Raw genomic sequence first — 16,935 nt, 5'->3', positions numbered from 1 at the left:
CAGTATGCAAGGGTTCGCTTTGATCACATCCTCTTCAACACTTGATATCTTTCACCTTTTTGATAATAGGCGTGAGGTGGTATCTCATTGTGGTTTTAATTTGCATTTCCTTGGTGATTAGTGATACTGAGCATTTCACATACCTGTTGGTCATTTGTATGTCTTCTTTTAAGAAATATCCAATTTCTTTGCCCATTTTTTTTAGTCAAATTGTTTTCTTGCTATTCTTTTCTTTCTTTTTCTTTCTTTGTTTCTTTCTTTCTTTTTTTTTTTTAGATCCTCATATATTTTGGGTTAATTCCTCATTAAATATATGGTTTGCTGGGCACAGTGGCACACACCTGTAATCCCAGAGGCTGAGGCAGGAAGATCGTGAGTTCAAAGCCAGCCTCAGCAACAGCAAGGCGCTAAGCAACTCAGTGAGACCCTGTCTCTAAATAAAATTAAAAATAGGACTGGGGATGTGGCTCAATGATCAAGTGTCCCTGAGTTCAATTCTTGGTACCAAAAATTAAAGAAGTATGGTTTAACAAATATTTTCCCATTCTATAGGTTGTATCTTCACTCTCTTGATTGGTTTATTTGTTGTGCAAAAGCTTTTTAGTTTGATATAATTCCATTTGCCAATTTCTGCTTTTGTTGCCTATGCTTTTGGAGTCATATCCAAAAAAAACTATTGCCCAGGCCATTGTCTGGGAACTTTTCCTCTATGTTTTCTTCTTGTAGTTTCACACTTTCAGATCATACATTTAAGTTTTAAACCCATTTTGAGTTGATTTTTGTATATGATGTGAAATAAAAGTCTAATTTTATGTTATTTTTATTTGTTGCATGGGGATATCCAATTTTCCCAGAACTATTTATTGAAGAAACTGTTTTTTCTTCATTGTGTATTCTTGGAATCTTTGTTGAAAATCAATTGGTGGTAAATATATAAATTTATTTCTTTTTTTTAAAGATTTTTTTTAAAGTTTTCAATGGGCCTTTAGTTTATTTACTTACTTGTGGTCCTAAGAATCAAACCCAGTGCCTCACACGTTAGCCAAGCAGTCTATCACTGAGCTACAACTCCAGCTCCATAGATTCATTTCTAAGCTCTCTATTTAGTTCCATTGGCTTATTTTTATATCAGTGTGTTTGTTTTTATGTCAGTACCATGCTGTTTGGATTATTACAGCTTTGCAGTAAATTTTGAAGTCAGGTATTTCTAATACCTCCAAACTTTTTTGTTTTTTTGCAGAAGATTAATTTGGCTATTCAGGATCTCTTGTGGCTCCATGCAAATTATAGGATTGGTTTTTCTACTTCTGTGAAGGATATCATTGGAATTTTGATAGGGATTGTATTGGTTCTATAGATTACTTTGAGTAATATAGGCACTTTGACAATATTAATTGTTCCAATTCATGAACATTGTATGCCTTTATTTATTTGAGTCAATTTTATTAATTGGTGTTCATAATGTGCAGATCTTTCATTTCCTTGGTTCAATTTATTCCTAAATATCTCATTTTATTTTGTTGCTAATATATGTGGGATGATTTATTCATTTCTTTTTGATAGTGTATTGTTAATGTGTAGAAAAATAAATGGTACTGATTTTTTAGTGTCAATTTTGTATTCTTTGTATCAATTTTGCTGAATCTATTGTGAAATATTTTTGGTGAAGTCTTAGGTTTTTCCACATATAAGATCATATTATCTGCAGAGACCAACATATTGTTTTCAGTCTAGAAGTGTATTACTTTTAATTCCCTCCTCATTTTATGGGTAAGGAAACAGACCCAGAAGAGAGGCAACGGTTGAGTATCAGAGTTGGAAACTATATATCTTAAATGTGAAAATTGTATTGTGCTACATTAATAGGAAATCAAATTGCATACCCAGTCAAATCTTGTTAATGTTAATATTCCCTTAGGTATCACTTTCCTTGGTATCAGATTTCAAAGTAGTAATATACATTTCATAACATGTCTCCAGTTTTCTGTCATTTCGTAGTGTCATGACTTGAGGACCTGTCTCATCTCCATTCACTTCTCCCAAGACATGATTCCAACCACACAGGAACTATTTCTTCTTTGAGGGGTCTGAATAGCAACCACCAGTCTATTGCACTGACTAAATATTTAATGAAGATTGAATATTTCCTCTGTGATGGATCAGTTACTTTTGTTGATTCTCTGAGGAAAGCTTTTTTTTTTTTAATTTCCTGCAGTAGGTTAAGAAATTTATTTTTCTCAATGTTATTAAAGCTAAAGTTCACTTAAGTAATATAAAAATTCATGTCCCTTAGGTTTTTATTTGCTTATTTTTCCTAGTTTAATTTATATAGTTTGAATTTTTATGTCATCTCAAATATAAGTCATTGATCTGGTAGCATGTAATAGTCATTTGCTAAAAGGATTGGTTTTTCTAGAGTTTGTGGTATTTAAATTTCTGAAAATGAAAAAAATTTGCTTATGAGGTATAAGAATGTGAATTTTTTAATAATTGAAATGTAATTTTTAATTGATAAATGACTTCAAAACAAATGATTTTTATTGTCAATTGACTAAAATTTGCACTTTTTATATTTTAAATTATCAGTCATATACTTAAGATTATCAGTCTTATGCTTAAGATTTTGTTAACTGCTATTAGGAGTAAATGAAATACACTTATTTTTGGAGTCTCTAAATTTGTAAATTAGTGAAATAGCTTGAAAATTTTCAAGTTGTACTATTGTAATCACTATAGGAATCATTTGGTCAGGTTTTTAATATGGCATTTAGATGGAACTTATCAGAATCAATTAGAAAAATTAAGTCCTCTCATTTAAATCAAACAGAAAAAATGAACAGGTAGGAAAAAGAATGCATGCTCTTTTTATACTCTTCCCTAGGAAGCAAGTGAACATAATTATGAAATAGAAAAGTAACACCTAGTAACAAAATGTCCTCTATTTTTAAGAAATAACTTCACTATATTTCACATTTGATAACTTTTGGAACCTAATTTAAATAACTGCTAACAGCGAACAGTGTGTGTTTGACTAGAGAGAAGTGTATGTGGGGTGACATTATAGTACATATTTGATAACAAGGGTAGAATAAATCAGTTGAATCTTAGTGGTCTGATAACTGATTTTAGGTCTTTTTGACCCAGGAGTCTGTGACCTGTGAAAACTCTACTTTTTTGGATTTGATAAAACATTTTACAGTGCAAGCAAGGTTTTAAATTTAGATGAATGTCACACTGCAGGAAGTTGGCTAATGTGGTTCAAACAAAGGATATCAAGGTATAAACTGGGAAAAGTTTAAAAAGTCCTGATAACAATTAACATACGTGAGAAGACAGAAGTTTCTTTTCTGCTTCAGCTTTAACAAAAAAGAACCTCCAGTTTAACATGGTATTTGTGATGCTCTGATTACTTAGAAACATTCTATTTTGTGAAATTATTGCCAAGAAAATGTGCCCAAATCTTGAGTTACAGACAGTTCTTGATTCTAATTGTAAGCTATTGCAGATCCCAGGCTGCACAACGCAAGGTAGAGGCCTGGGGGAGGGTTTAAGTCAGGGAAGGGAAGCTTCCTAGACATTATAGCTCTGTCCAGAAGCCAAATGGGAGATAAATCACTGCTGGCCACCTCTCTTATTATTGAAATGGTTCAGCCCTAGGGTTTAACTGAAGGACTAACAGGGTTTTGAAGTGCAAATAGGATGGTGAAGGGTAAACCCTTTTAGGGCTTCATTTTGATGGATTTTTTTCCTGTGTGGATTTCTGGCACTGACTGTGATCTGGAAAGGGCCCTTAAAAAAGAAAAGTTTTGTTTTGTTTTTGATCAGTCAGGCAATAAGAACTTTCCACAGGGGTATACTTTTCCTGCATGCATATTGATCCTATTGTGTTTAAAAGTAGATAATTTAATTGTTTTTTTTTTTTTTTTTGAGCCTTCTGCAATGGAGCTGTCATTTCAAGGTCATGTCTCTCTCTTGGTATTAATGCCAAAATTTGAGAATGTTGAGAAATGTGATACTTTTGAATCAAGTTTTGATCCATTATTTTAGGTTTTTGTTCAAACGAAGTCTTCTAGTTAAAGATCAAGTCCATATCAAGAACAATTTTCTTTTTTAAAGAAATGAACATTCTATAAGGTTAACCTTTTCCATTGGGTTATATAATTGTACATATCATTTTATTTTTTATATACATTCTATGTGTACAAAATAAATGCGAATTTAAAAAACTGGAAAATTATGAGATTGTGAAATATTGTTACTGTGTTATTTGTAGAGATACACTGAAATGTTTGAGGAACTAGGAGAGGCATAAAAAATGTTTAAATAAGAGATATGTTGACTTATCAAGTTGGAAAATTTTATTTTACCCACCCCAAATAATTAGTAGATAAATGTCATTTAAATTTTACATATACGTATATATATTTAAGAGGGGGAAAATGGGTGGAAGGAGTCATTGATTCCAAGGAAAAACTACTGTGTGCAAACTTAAAGGTTTTGTGTGCAAAACTTTTAAAGAAAAATTAAAATATTTTTACTAAACAAGTGCCACGGTAAATGTTCATATTTTTTCTTAGAAATATTATTGTTGGAACTTTTCTTGAGCATTTTGACTCTTGGAATATAACATACATATATATTTGCATTGTGTGTCCTTTTAAAGAATGTTAACATATTTCCCTGCAACAGAGCTTTTCTTCTGTGTCACTCAATGTCTATTATTAAAAAAAAAAAAAAAAAAATCGGTTGTTAATCTCCATAATTGACATTGATCACACAATGTTTTTAATTGACCTCCATCTTGGTTTTTGCTTTTGTGTTCTACAGATTTTTTTTCTTTTCAATATCTAAATATTAGAGTTCTATTTATTTTCTACTGCTATAGGATGATTTTAAATAAGATGCTGTAAACAACAAAATCCAAAGCCCTAGATGGCATGAGGCAGAGTCCTCTGCATCTACAGCTTCCCTGTCATTAGTTTGTGACTGGGAGATGTTCATATGACCTTCTCTTTGTTAGAAGAGAGATCTGTCCTTCCCAGAATCCTCTTGTTCACTGTCTTTTTAACCCAAGTTGGAGGTTGTCTGATGAATGAATGGTGAATAGTGAGGTTTTTTTGTTGTTGTTTTTTTAATGAGCTGCACATATTGTTGACATTGTGCCACACATTGCTTTTTAATTTCAAATGTGTTTTTAATTTGCAAAGCATGCGTGTGTCTCTCATAGCAGTAGCATTGAGTCAGCATTGCTAAGTCCAGATATTGCTTTATGCAAACGAGAAGGGTCAGGTTTAAGAATGCCGAATCCAAGTCTTAGATTTCCTGAAACACATGTGAATGAATTTCACTTTGGATATTGTTGAATAAAATAAGAGATACTTGAGAGAGGCTTCTTTTCCCAAGAACTTTTCTTGCCTCTTGGCCAGTGAATTGCCCCAATATAAAAGCATTGAGGGGGGGTGGAAAGTGAGTTACAGAGTGAAAAGGCAATCCACAAATAATCACTCTTTTCTGCCTTTGATTGTGTCAGATTTTTTTTGTGTGTGTGGCAATTGTTTTCTTTCTCGCTTAGAAGAGGTTTATGGTCCAATGTCTGTCAAGTCAGCTCCTGTCTTAAGGTTGCAGTTGTATTTCTCTCTGGAGTTCCTGGAGGTGATGTTATCTTTTGTTCACTCAGCAGTGTGGTCGTTCCTGAGAGCATCTGTCACTTTAGGCATTACAAGATGGATGGGTCTCCAGTGAACTGCTGGTTGAAGCAAATGGTGAAAATAAGAAAAGACAAGGGGTTTCAGGGTCTGCAGAGAGGACAGACAACAAGGAAACACTGTTAGAAATCAAGAGTAAGCTGAGCAATAGAGGAAGAGAGCAAAGATGGATCAGATGTCGTTTTATAAACATCTTGGGAGTCAGAATCTTTTGGTGGCTATCGTGATCTGAGGAGGACATCTGCATCATGGTAAACGATTCTGTACTTCAGATTTGTAAAATGTGTTCAGATTTTTTTTTTTTTTAAGTCTGGGAAAAGTGTTGGGAAATAACAATAATAATAGAGAATGTTTTGTATGAGGATTTTGCTGTGTGAAGGGTTAGTAATCTTTGAAAACATTTTAAAATTAGATTAAAATTGAACTTTTAGGTTTATAATTGTAGATAGTAAAATGTTTGAAAAGTTTTGGTCATTTCACTAACATCTTTGCTCTTTTCTGAATGACTTTTGGTATTTTTGTAGGGGAATCCTGAAAATTCTATGCTTATGCTTAAAGGAGGCAGGGGGCAGATTTTAAATTATTTCAAGTAACCTCTGATTTCATTTAATGGACTCTTTGATCAAAGAAAAAAATATAAGTGTTATTGATCAGAACAAATTGGAGATTTGTGTTGCACTCATTTTGTTGGTGAAGGTCAAAATTTGTAAATCCTGGCTGATACAAAGTCCCTTCTGTGTATGACAAGGAACAGAAAAGGATGTTAGTTGGGGCATAAAAAAAAAAAGGGGAAAGAGGACAATGTAATTGGGAAAAAAAAATGATTTTGTCAAACTTTTGGCATTGTCCATGAAAAAGACCATACGTTGAAAGGCAAAGAAATTAAGATGATTAGAAGCTTTAAGCTATACAAATGGTAGAGTATCTTCCTTCTCTATGGGTGTAAATAATAGATGAAAGAGTAAGAGTGACAACAAAGGATCAGGTCGTTTAAGAGAATGTGTGCAGCCTGAATAGGGGTCTGTGGCCGAGGGCCAAAGGTCTTAGCTTTGAGTGTAATTAGAAGAAAATACAAAAATGTCATTACTTGCAGGTGAAGTGTGTAGCACGTGGCCAAAAATTAGCAATTTTAGACTCCAAAGCTATTGGAATTGGATTACTGACCTTTTTTAAAAAAATAAATCATTAAGGTCCTTGTGGAGTCATATAGTTTTCACTAGCAGTAATGCAGTTTGACCTTGTTGACCATATGGGGTAATATTGGGTTCGCCTGTAGGTAGCAAGGTTCCTCCTGACTCAGAAAAGATGTCTACTTGTGTGTGAGTGGGAAGTATGTGAATTTGAAAATCTAGGTTCTGCATTTTTAATTATTCTTTTGCGTGAAGACATCCTTCTGACAGTAAGAGAGGTAAGATAAAGGTTTTTAATCCAGAATTTTTAGTGGTTCTTTTCTCTTAAGTTGGCATATCAGAAAGTAAAACAAATACCATTTCTTTAGAAAACATAAGGTAACAGTTCTTTAAATATTTTAGTGCTATAAATATTTACATTAAAATTAGTACATTCTTAAAAAAATCTTTTGTTTTCTTTTTAGACACAGAAACAAAGGACTAGAAATACTTCTAAATTATACATAAAAATCTATGAGATAGTTTTATTTCACTTCATTCTTATATTTCCAAATTTTCCATGCAATAGTTTATATGGACCATAATCTATTTAGTGAAGAGAATAATAGGCACACTAGTTTTCAATGAACTATATGTAATTATAATTAACATCTTCTAAGAACAATGCTCAAGAGGGTAGGAAACAGTAGGTCTTTTTCTGCTTGCAGACTTTCTTCTTGGAAATTAAACCATTAATTACAAAAAGAAAAATAATTTCTATTGATGTTATGTTTCACTTTTTTAAATTTACTTTTTAGTTTTAGGTGGACACAATATCTTTATTTTATTTTTAGGTGGTGCTGAGGATCGAACCCAGTGCCTCATGCAGTGAGCACTCCACCACTGAGCCCCAGCCCCAGCCCCAGCCCCAGCCCATGTTTTCACATTTTTGACAGTTGAGTAGATTAATTTTGACTAGATGTCAGGGATTATAAAACACTCAAAACGCCTTAGAATAAGAAAATTGCCTTATACTAATTTCATTCCTAAAATAAAAATATTCTGTGGGCATCCTACAATTATGGTAATGTTTATCAAAAATACAAAATAGATAGACTTATTCAACTTATGTTCAGTGGGGGCAGAATCTTACAAACAACAGAAAATATTTTTAAGTACATATAATCAGGAGGGATTATTTGGTGAGTATTTAGGAAGAAGAAATATCTGTAAATTTGCCAGTTGTGATGTATATGGAGTTGTATAAGACTTTGATACTTACTTATTTCTAATTGTTATTTTTGTGGAATTATAGATAATTATAGAATATAAAGCATTTGGAAATTAACTGTTTGTATGTGTATGTACATATATATTTTGTTTTTATATTTTCACAGGTTAAAAAAAGCCCTAAGCAAGTTATATTCTAGGCAACAAGCTCCCTGGAAGTGTTGACTGTCCAACTTAATCATGAACATGATTCAAAAATGTTAATAAACAAACCAAGGTATTGTACACTTAATTATGTCCCATCAATTTTTCAAGATCAAATTTGTTTTAGGAAGGTATATTTAGAATTTACATAATGCTAATGTGTTTGGTCCTTAAACTGGTTAAGCAGATATTTCTATGAACTGCTACTTCCCCTGCACTGTGTTTGCTTTTCTCCTCCTCAACCTTTCTACTCCCACAACAAAACGTAGCCATGTTTTTCCCCCTACAACAACCTCTATATTTCATGTATACCTAAACTAAGAAAATAAGAATTCAGCTTTTGATTCCCCTTTGTTGTGATTTTATATTTCAAATTTTCTAATGAGGAATTTCTAGATTGGGCTTCTGCAGAAAAACCCAAACTTCCTAGTAACTACATATACTTAATATCTGTCTCATATAACACTATCCTGAGATGTCTGTTATCAAGATTCTGTAAGAATTTTTTACTGGAATTTAGGAAGGAGAAATATCTATATATTTTCTAATTATGATGTATATGGAATTACATAAGACTTTTAGTTCAGCAAAGGAAAAAAGTGACACTGCTTTTCCCACCCCCCTCTCCTTCTATGTCAACAAAAATCAAAAACTTGCTTGGGCCTGAGAATTTAGGGTTACTCTTTTAGGTAACTCTTCTCTATCATAAGGGACATAATCCAAGACTGTGTCTCTCCTTTTGGAAGTTACAATGTGCTTAAATAGCCTGGCATTTCCAAGAGAGGCCAAAGATCTTTTCCTCTTTTATGACCTGCTGTATCCTTTTGAGGCCAGAAAGAACAAGAGGGTCATTGCCACTTCAGCCTGGTCCCTGTTTGTTCCTTCATGGTGACCACGCAGATGCTGAAACCTAGTGTTAGCTTAACATTTGGGTCTGGAACATCTGGAAAATGGTCCGAGAGGGAAAGGAGGAGGCAAGAGAGAGGAGAGAACTGTTGCATTTTGTTTCACCAGGTGCTGGGAGGAAGCAACATTAGCCTTTTTGATATGGGAGGCAAATTCTGTGGGCCCTGGAGTTAGGCTCCAACAATTGACGAGGTCAAAGGACAGCTGAGTGGGGTCAGTGAGACACCATGGGGTGTATTTTGTTACTTAGTAAAGGGAGCAGCCTCCTAAAACCTTAAAGGATTCTCTTGAAAATCTGTGTTGTGAAAAGGTTTTATGAGTCTCATGGCAAAAACTCCTGATTTATCTAAGGAATGCTCACTTTTATCTAATGGAAGGATAATCTTTACCAAATGTTGGCAATGACTGTAAGAGTCAATATAGGACCGAAAGAACAGTGTGGGTTTAAGTGTACTTTACTTTCCAAAATATTTATCATTTTAATGTTTCAGTCTCAGTGAAGAATTCTGCACTGCTGAAATATCACCTTTTTCTTTCCTAGGAGCAGAAAGTGGGGGGTGAGAGTAACAAATGAGTTTACACTAATTTAAAAATAATTTTACCTACTTTTGATCTTACCCATACACAATGTATTATTAAACCTTAAAAATTTCAAAATGTGTCAATTCTGTAAAAAGGTATTTTTGAATTTAATTTATAAAGGAAATAAATGGCACACGAAGTGTAATGTTTCTGGCTTACAGATCTTTTTTTAATTTTTCTTCAGTGATTCTGGGGATTGAACCCATGCTAGGCAAGTGCTCTACCACTGAACTACCTACCCCCCACCTTATGGATGATGAATTTTTAAATTAAGTTGTGGATAATTGATATATGGGGGGTATCAGTGGATGACTAACCTTAAACTTGTGTTTCTCACTAAATGTGTTTCTCATACATTTTGTAGAAGAAAATCAATGTCAGAGTCAAGAATAGCAAATAAGTAAAGTACTGTAGGGCTGGGGATGGAGCTCAGTGGTAGAGCACTTGCCCAGCAGCATACGAGAGGCCCTGAGTTCAATCTCAGCACCTTGGGAGGTAAAAAGCAATATAATAATAGAATTTTTCTGTTTGGAATGAAATAGAGAAGGAGGGAAAAATCTACAAGTTGTGAAAGTTCTGTTTGTCACAGTTCATGACCTCAGGAGACCACTTATATGATTGTGAATAGCTTAGAAAGGTGTTAGCCACCTGGCAAATGAGTAGTGAAAGGAGACTAATGGAGGGATTTAGCAATATTTTGATATACAATTTATACATTGCATATATGTATATATACATATATAGAAAGTATATATGCCAAAATGTATAGTATGGAAAAAAGATAAAATGATGAAGACCTTACTATATAGGCTTTGTTAAACATTTTCTAATTTATAAATTAGTATCACAGTTGCAATTAATGTATCTATTAATAATGTATGTGATTGTTTTCAATCCTTTTAAAATAAATACTTCCATGAAAGGAACATACACATAAATGTGAAGCTTAGCACACTGTGTGTTATTTTCTCAAGATTAAAGCACCTTTCAACAACTAATTTAGAAACCTAAGTGTAGTGACTGATAATTGCGTAGAGAAAACCCAAAGCTGTTTTAAGTAGCATTGAAATTGTGGCAAAACTGACAAATACAATTAGCAATGTTAATAAGATAAAAAGATGGATAGACAGGCAGAAGACAGAATGGAAAGATGAAAGGAGTAGTAGGAACCAATCCCGATAAGAAAATACTGTTCATAGTTGCTTTGAATTTCCAGTGCTTTTTCTTTTAAATTACAGCAGATCATGTGTTTCACAAGTTAAACAATTTAGATACAATTTATAAGGCTCCCAACTCATCTGGTTTGAAAGAAGATAGCTGTGGGGCAGTAGTACCCTAGAAAAATTGGTGAATTTTGTGATTCTAAAAGCACAATTGGATGTGCAGTGTTTTTTAAAAGCCAATTTTAGATGTATTTCTATTTTACTGTCGTTACTGATTGTCACTCCTGAATTTATCCCTCTTTGCCCTCTTATAATTCTTCTTTTTAAATATATATATATATTTTAGTTGTAGATGAACACAACACCTTTATTTTATTTTTATGTGGTTCTGAGAACCGAACCCAGTGCCTTCCACAAGTGAGGCAAGCGCTCTGCCACTGAGCTACAACAACCCCAGCCCAGCACTCTCGTAATTCTTAGTCATCCAAGTGCATTACAAATAGGACTGTTTCGGATTTAGCAATCCACCAAAAACAAACAGTACAAACCCAAAAAACCCTGTAAAAGTGGTTGAGGCATTACTACTAATTATGTTTATCTGGTTAATACTATCCCACTTTCCAAACAATCATGGGAAAATTGTATGTGGATAGTTAGAGAAATTAGGTGGGTTATGTGAAAAATGTATAGTTTTCTATGCCTTTTCCACTAAAATATCAGTTGAAATTCAAAAAATTATTGTAGTAGTATCTTTTGAAATTGTACTCTGCATTTGAGAAGTTAGTTTTTGCCTCTAGTGTTTTATGCAGATTTTAATGATTGTTGTGATAAATCCCCAGAAGTTTGTTCTCTGAAACCATAGAGATTAAATTCTCTCTGTGGCTGCCTTGATGGATGTGGTGAGCCACAGTTTGGAAGCATTTCTCGTTATTTAATGTTTTCTGTTCTGGATTATTGACTCTTTTCCCTGTTGAAAAATTGGTCTCTGGTGACATGGTAGAGGTCACACGTTGCCTATTATTGTTTTGCTTCTTTGATCTTACACAGGGATTGCCTCTGGTAATTATACTAGTTCCAGAGAGTCTTGACAAGATGTGTTTATTTTACAGAAGAATTTCTGGCATTTCAAGGAAGAAAGTAAAGATTTCCAGTAGTAACATGTAACTCTTTGTTATAAAGGGAAAAATAGCATTGCATTTCATCTTGTAATTATGACAGTTTTCAATAGTTGTTATGAAATTAGTTGGCATATTGCAGTAATTATTTCTATAATAACACATTGAGTATCAGTAAATATTACTAAAAATGGCAAATTTTAGAATTAAGTTACTAGGGCTGGATTTTGATCTCAGTATATAAAGTATTTTTGGCTTCAGAAGCTATTGAAATGGATTCGTTCCAATTTAAATGTACAGAACTATTAAAAGAAGTTGAAAAATTATCTTTTAATCTGTTTGCATTTTCTAAAGATTTCCAGCAAGGAGGGTGAATAGAAGCGAAATAAAACACTTTGGTTTTGAATGCATGGTTAGCTTTGTGTTTTTTTTTTGGAACGTGCTTGGGAAAAGATTGTATCTCTTTAGACCTCTTTAATGTATAATTGGATAAGATACAAAAGCTCCATCTATTCATTTTTTTAAAAACTCAATTCCTCCCCCTCCCACCTTTAGCAGTCCTGGGGATTGAACACAGGCCTCTAACAAGTGCTGCACACTAACCTACACTCCCAGCCCTTTAAAAAAAAAAAAAAGTTTTTTTTTTTTTTTTTTTTTTTTTTTGAGATGGCTTTATTAAGTTACCCAGGCTGGCCTTGAATTTTTGATTCTCATGCCTCAGCCTGGTAAGTAGCTGGTATTATGGGTATGTGCTACCTCGCTTGGCTCGATTTAAAACCAATATTTTGTTGTAAGCCAAATATCCGCCCCCCCTCCCAAATTCACAATCTAATGAGGGAGTTAGACAAATACGAAGTCCCACAACATAAATAATTGAGTGATAAATGTCAAATTAAATAAATAAATGAGGTTAGGGGTGTTAATTGGTGGAGGAAGTGCTTAGTATGGGCAGGTCCCCAGGTTCAATCCCCAGCACCAAAGACTAAACAATAAGTAAATGAGATACTAAGAAAGCACAAAAGAGAGAAAACTGTGAATGAGCATTTGCTTATAATTTTACATTATAGAGTTAATGAGAACTTGGCAAGAATTATATTTGCTTTATTTGTCCAGGAGTCACATGTTATCACTCTCACTACTGCCTTTGGTTAGGAGGTCTGAGTATTGAATCTAAAGCCTCCTATAGGCTAAGCATGTGCTCTACCACTGAGCGGTACCCCCGCCCCTACTCAATGAACATTATTAATAAAGAAACAACATGCAATCAGTGATGCAATAGCAAATTATTTTCTTACATGAAGTGAAATGATTTTATTGTTATAAGGAGTAATAATAATCCATTCTATATGCTTATCTTATGAGCATATAGAATGAAAAAAACTAAGCTTGCAAGGTTAAGTGACTCATTCAAGGTCATATCACCAGTGATACAGTCAGACCTCTTAAAACTTAAATCTTAGGTTTCCTAGGCATTGTATCTTCACGGAGTTGCACTGTTCAATATGATAACTACCTGCCACATGTAATCATTTAAATTAATTACAATTAAATAAAATTGAAAATTTAGTTCCTCAAACACTCTAGCCACACTCCAGTGACATGTGTGGCTTGTGATTGCCATATATTGGACAGTGCAGATGGAGAACATTTCCATCATCTCAGAAAATTTTATTGCCCAGCACTGCTCTTGGTGTCAAAGATTACTCCATGATTTGTATATATGATTGTAATTTTTTTTTTTTTTTTTTTTGGATACTGGGGTTTGAACTCAGCCACTGAGCCCATTCCCAACGCCATTTTGTATTTATTTAGAGACAGGTCTCCCTGAGTTGTTTAGCACCTTGCCATTGCTCAGGCTGGCTTCGAATTCTTGATCCTCTTGCCTCAGCCTCCTGAGCGCTGGGATTACAGGTGTGTGCCCTTGTGCCTAGCTATAAATTTCTTATAGATGAATTTTGCATAGTGCTAAATAGCAGCTTTTAGGACTTTTATGTTGATGATCATTTGTTGTAAAGAATGTTCTAAAATCTCTTGTAATGACTAAGGCATTCAAGGAAAAGGGCACCTCTCAGTATTCTTAATGTAGCATAACGCTAAACAAGCAAAAAATTACTTTTACTACTAACATTTCCTGTATACTTACTTATTCTGTGCTAGTCACTATTCTAGAAATTTTATAGATACGTATTTTCATGTGTTCTTATAGGAACCTATGAGATTGGTAGTCAAATCCCCACTTTACAACTGAGGGATTGAGTAACTCACCCAGTATCCCGCAGGGAATGATGGGACAGGATTTGAATTTTTTCAAATGGTCCTCTGACTCCAGAGCCTATGTCTTTAACCAAAAATAACTGCACACATACACACACACACACACACACACACACACACTGTACCACCTTTACTTTCACCTTTTTTTTTTTCTGCTTCAAACATTTTTTGTGGGAAAAACATGGTCTTAGGAGGTTTTTGAATCTTAGTTCTACTATTTAAAACCTGGATGACCCTGCTTGCTGTAGAAACCAGGTCATTTGCTCTACAGAACTGTCCCTCATTCTAAATGTGTTTGTTGTCTTATGGTTTCATTTAACTTGTTCCTTGATCCTGTAATCAGAAGTTGCTCTAAAGGTTTGACTAGTTTGAATACTTCCTAGGGACTGTGTGTGCCTCATACCTTCCCTTTGGGGAGGCCACCGTTTCTCACTGCCTCACTTGTAGTAATGCTGTTTGATCAGTGGGTTTAGGAGGTGACAGCCTGATCTTTTCATTCTTGAGTTCTACATCAACATTTTACCTAATAGTTTAACTCATTAGCATTGCATGCATGAATTTTTCACTAGGGGGTTGCAAAGTGGTCATTTTATACTTGTGTCATTCTTTGCGTCTCTATCAGCTGGAATTCTTCACTAAAAAATAATTACTCTCTGATAACCACAATGGTTAATTTGAAGTATAGAAAGAGCAAGGTAAATGCTCTCCTCCTTTTTTTTTCTCCCCTAGTTGTGCTCAATTAATTAGGTGCTTTTTTGTTTTGTTTCTGTTCCCAAGAGAGCTCTTCCTTTTTCTCCTTGAGTAGCAAAATTAGTCCTTGAATTTTTATATCTTAAATATATTTTGGCCAATTGCATGTGTTATCTGTTATGTTCAGTTTCTCTAATCTTTGACCCAGGGGAGCTCTTTATCTGGACTCCCATGTGTTCTGACATGACCCATTAGTTATTGGTAGTGCATTGCTTTTCCTTTCCATTTTCAAAAGAAAAGAAAAATTGAGAGGCCATGGAAGCATTAGCAGGCACCTGTTTCCCAAGCTACTCTTCTTTTCACTTTTCCAGTGCACCTTCCTGAAGCCACCAGAGTTGCTACCTCTTTACTTCTATCCCTTTTCCTCAGTATTTTCTTCTGTGGAAAAAGGGAAAAGACAAGAACAGAAAGGCCCCCGATCACAATATCATAGTGGTTTATAGTTGGTCACATCTGCATTTGGAGCAATTAATTAGTGGTACAGAAAGAACCTATCTTGTTTATTTTTCCTTAGACATTTCCTTAATATCGCAAGAGTATATATTAGTATCTCAGAGGTCTGTTAGGCCAAAACAGAACATTTAGTAATGTTTGTCCTTTTATAATTTTACAATCAATAATGAAAATTTGGGAAACAATGTAATACAGTCTCATAAACTTGATATTAGTCAGATACATAAAATAAGCATATAATGGAAATCACAAGTCTGCTTTCTAGGTGCCATTTGATATAATGACTAATTCTGAAAAACATTTGTCCATCTTCTGTTTGAAGTTTTATTCACACTAGCCTTCAGTCAGGTCTGATGCCTCATGACCTCTTTGAGATTCAGAGGAAAGGAGTGCTGGTAGGGTAATAATTGCCAATAATTTCAGTGTCCCTAAATATTATGGCATATAATATTTAGAATATATTAATCTAAAAAGGCTTCCTTTGAATTCCATCCTTCTTGGGATAGCCTTGAGTTGTCAAGGGAAGAATTCCATAGTCAGCAGAAGAGAAGTCTGGGGTCAGTTCCGTAATCCTTTTACATTATTATTATCATTATCATTTTTAAAATACCCAGTTGTAAACATGGAATCTAAAACAAATATAGATTTTTTTCATAGTATACTTATTAATAAATGAAATTTATGGAATGAATTTAGAGATAATTTACTTTAATACAATCACCTTTGTTTTGGAAGGGAAAAAGTAAAGAGAATAAACTACCCAGTTGTGTTTTTATTTGAAATAAAGACATCTACTTTATTTTACTGTACCAAGTCTAAGCAGGGAATGGATACTTCCCCTGGTCTTCATCTGAATATATCTAATGCTCCTGTAAGGATTATGTATATCTTCTGTGAAACTCCATTACCCATTTTTATGTCAATTTAATATTCAAAGCAATATTTATTTGTACTATATACATGTATGTGTGTATCTGTCATGTTACTCCTTAAACTATGAGGGAAAGGGATTGAGATTATATGCTTCTTCACTTATAACTGGGCACTTCTTTATTAAACTAAAAAGATCTCTTAGAGACTGTAGGTTATCAAGATATTCAGTAATGCAAGGAAGATAACTTGTTGGGCTGATAATAGATTAAGAAGAAGCAAGATTTCCAGGCATTTGTGCTCTGGAGAAAGGCTAAAGGTCCACCTTTGAAGTTATTCCATTGTTGGTGGATAAGAAATCCCTTGATTAATGTGATAGTTTCTGGTAGTTCCCCTCCTCCCCAACCCCCTTTTAGCAAAGAAGAAAGGTAAAGTGGCTGTTGGATTTTGACTCAGATAAACTGGTGGCACAGCATATTTCTTTTTCAGAAACCACCCTGTTTTGATCATATATGGTGCTGTTGAAAAACACATTGCTTTTGAACTTCAGAAAATTTAAAAGTTTATACTTGTA

At 33.9% G+C, this 16,935-nt stretch overlaps 1 protein-coding gene across 1 annotated transcript in view; it reads left to right on the top strand.

Moving 5' to 3' along the window:
• Nucleotides 1-16,935, top strand: part of Greb1l (GREB1 like retinoic acid receptor coactivator) — a 250,854-nt gene that overhangs the window by 113,421 nt on the left and 120,498 nt on the right. Inside the window, exon 3 of the mRNA XM_076837400.2 lies at nucleotides 8,212-8,321. The gene's annotated coding sequence lies outside the window, so the exon portion shown is untranslated. The remainder of the gene's footprint in view (nucleotides 1-8,211; nucleotides 8,322-16,935) is intronic.

Source organism: Callospermophilus lateralis, chromosome 17 (genome assembly GCF_048772815.1).
Source record: "Callospermophilus lateralis isolate mCalLat2 chromosome 17, mCalLat2.hap1, whole genome shotgun sequence".
NCBI classification, from domain to species: domain Eukaryota; kingdom Metazoa; phylum Chordata; class Mammalia; order Rodentia; family Sciuridae; genus Callospermophilus; species Callospermophilus lateralis.
Note: the sequence above shows the minus strand (reverse complement) of the source record. Positions and strands in the feature narration are given on the sequence as shown.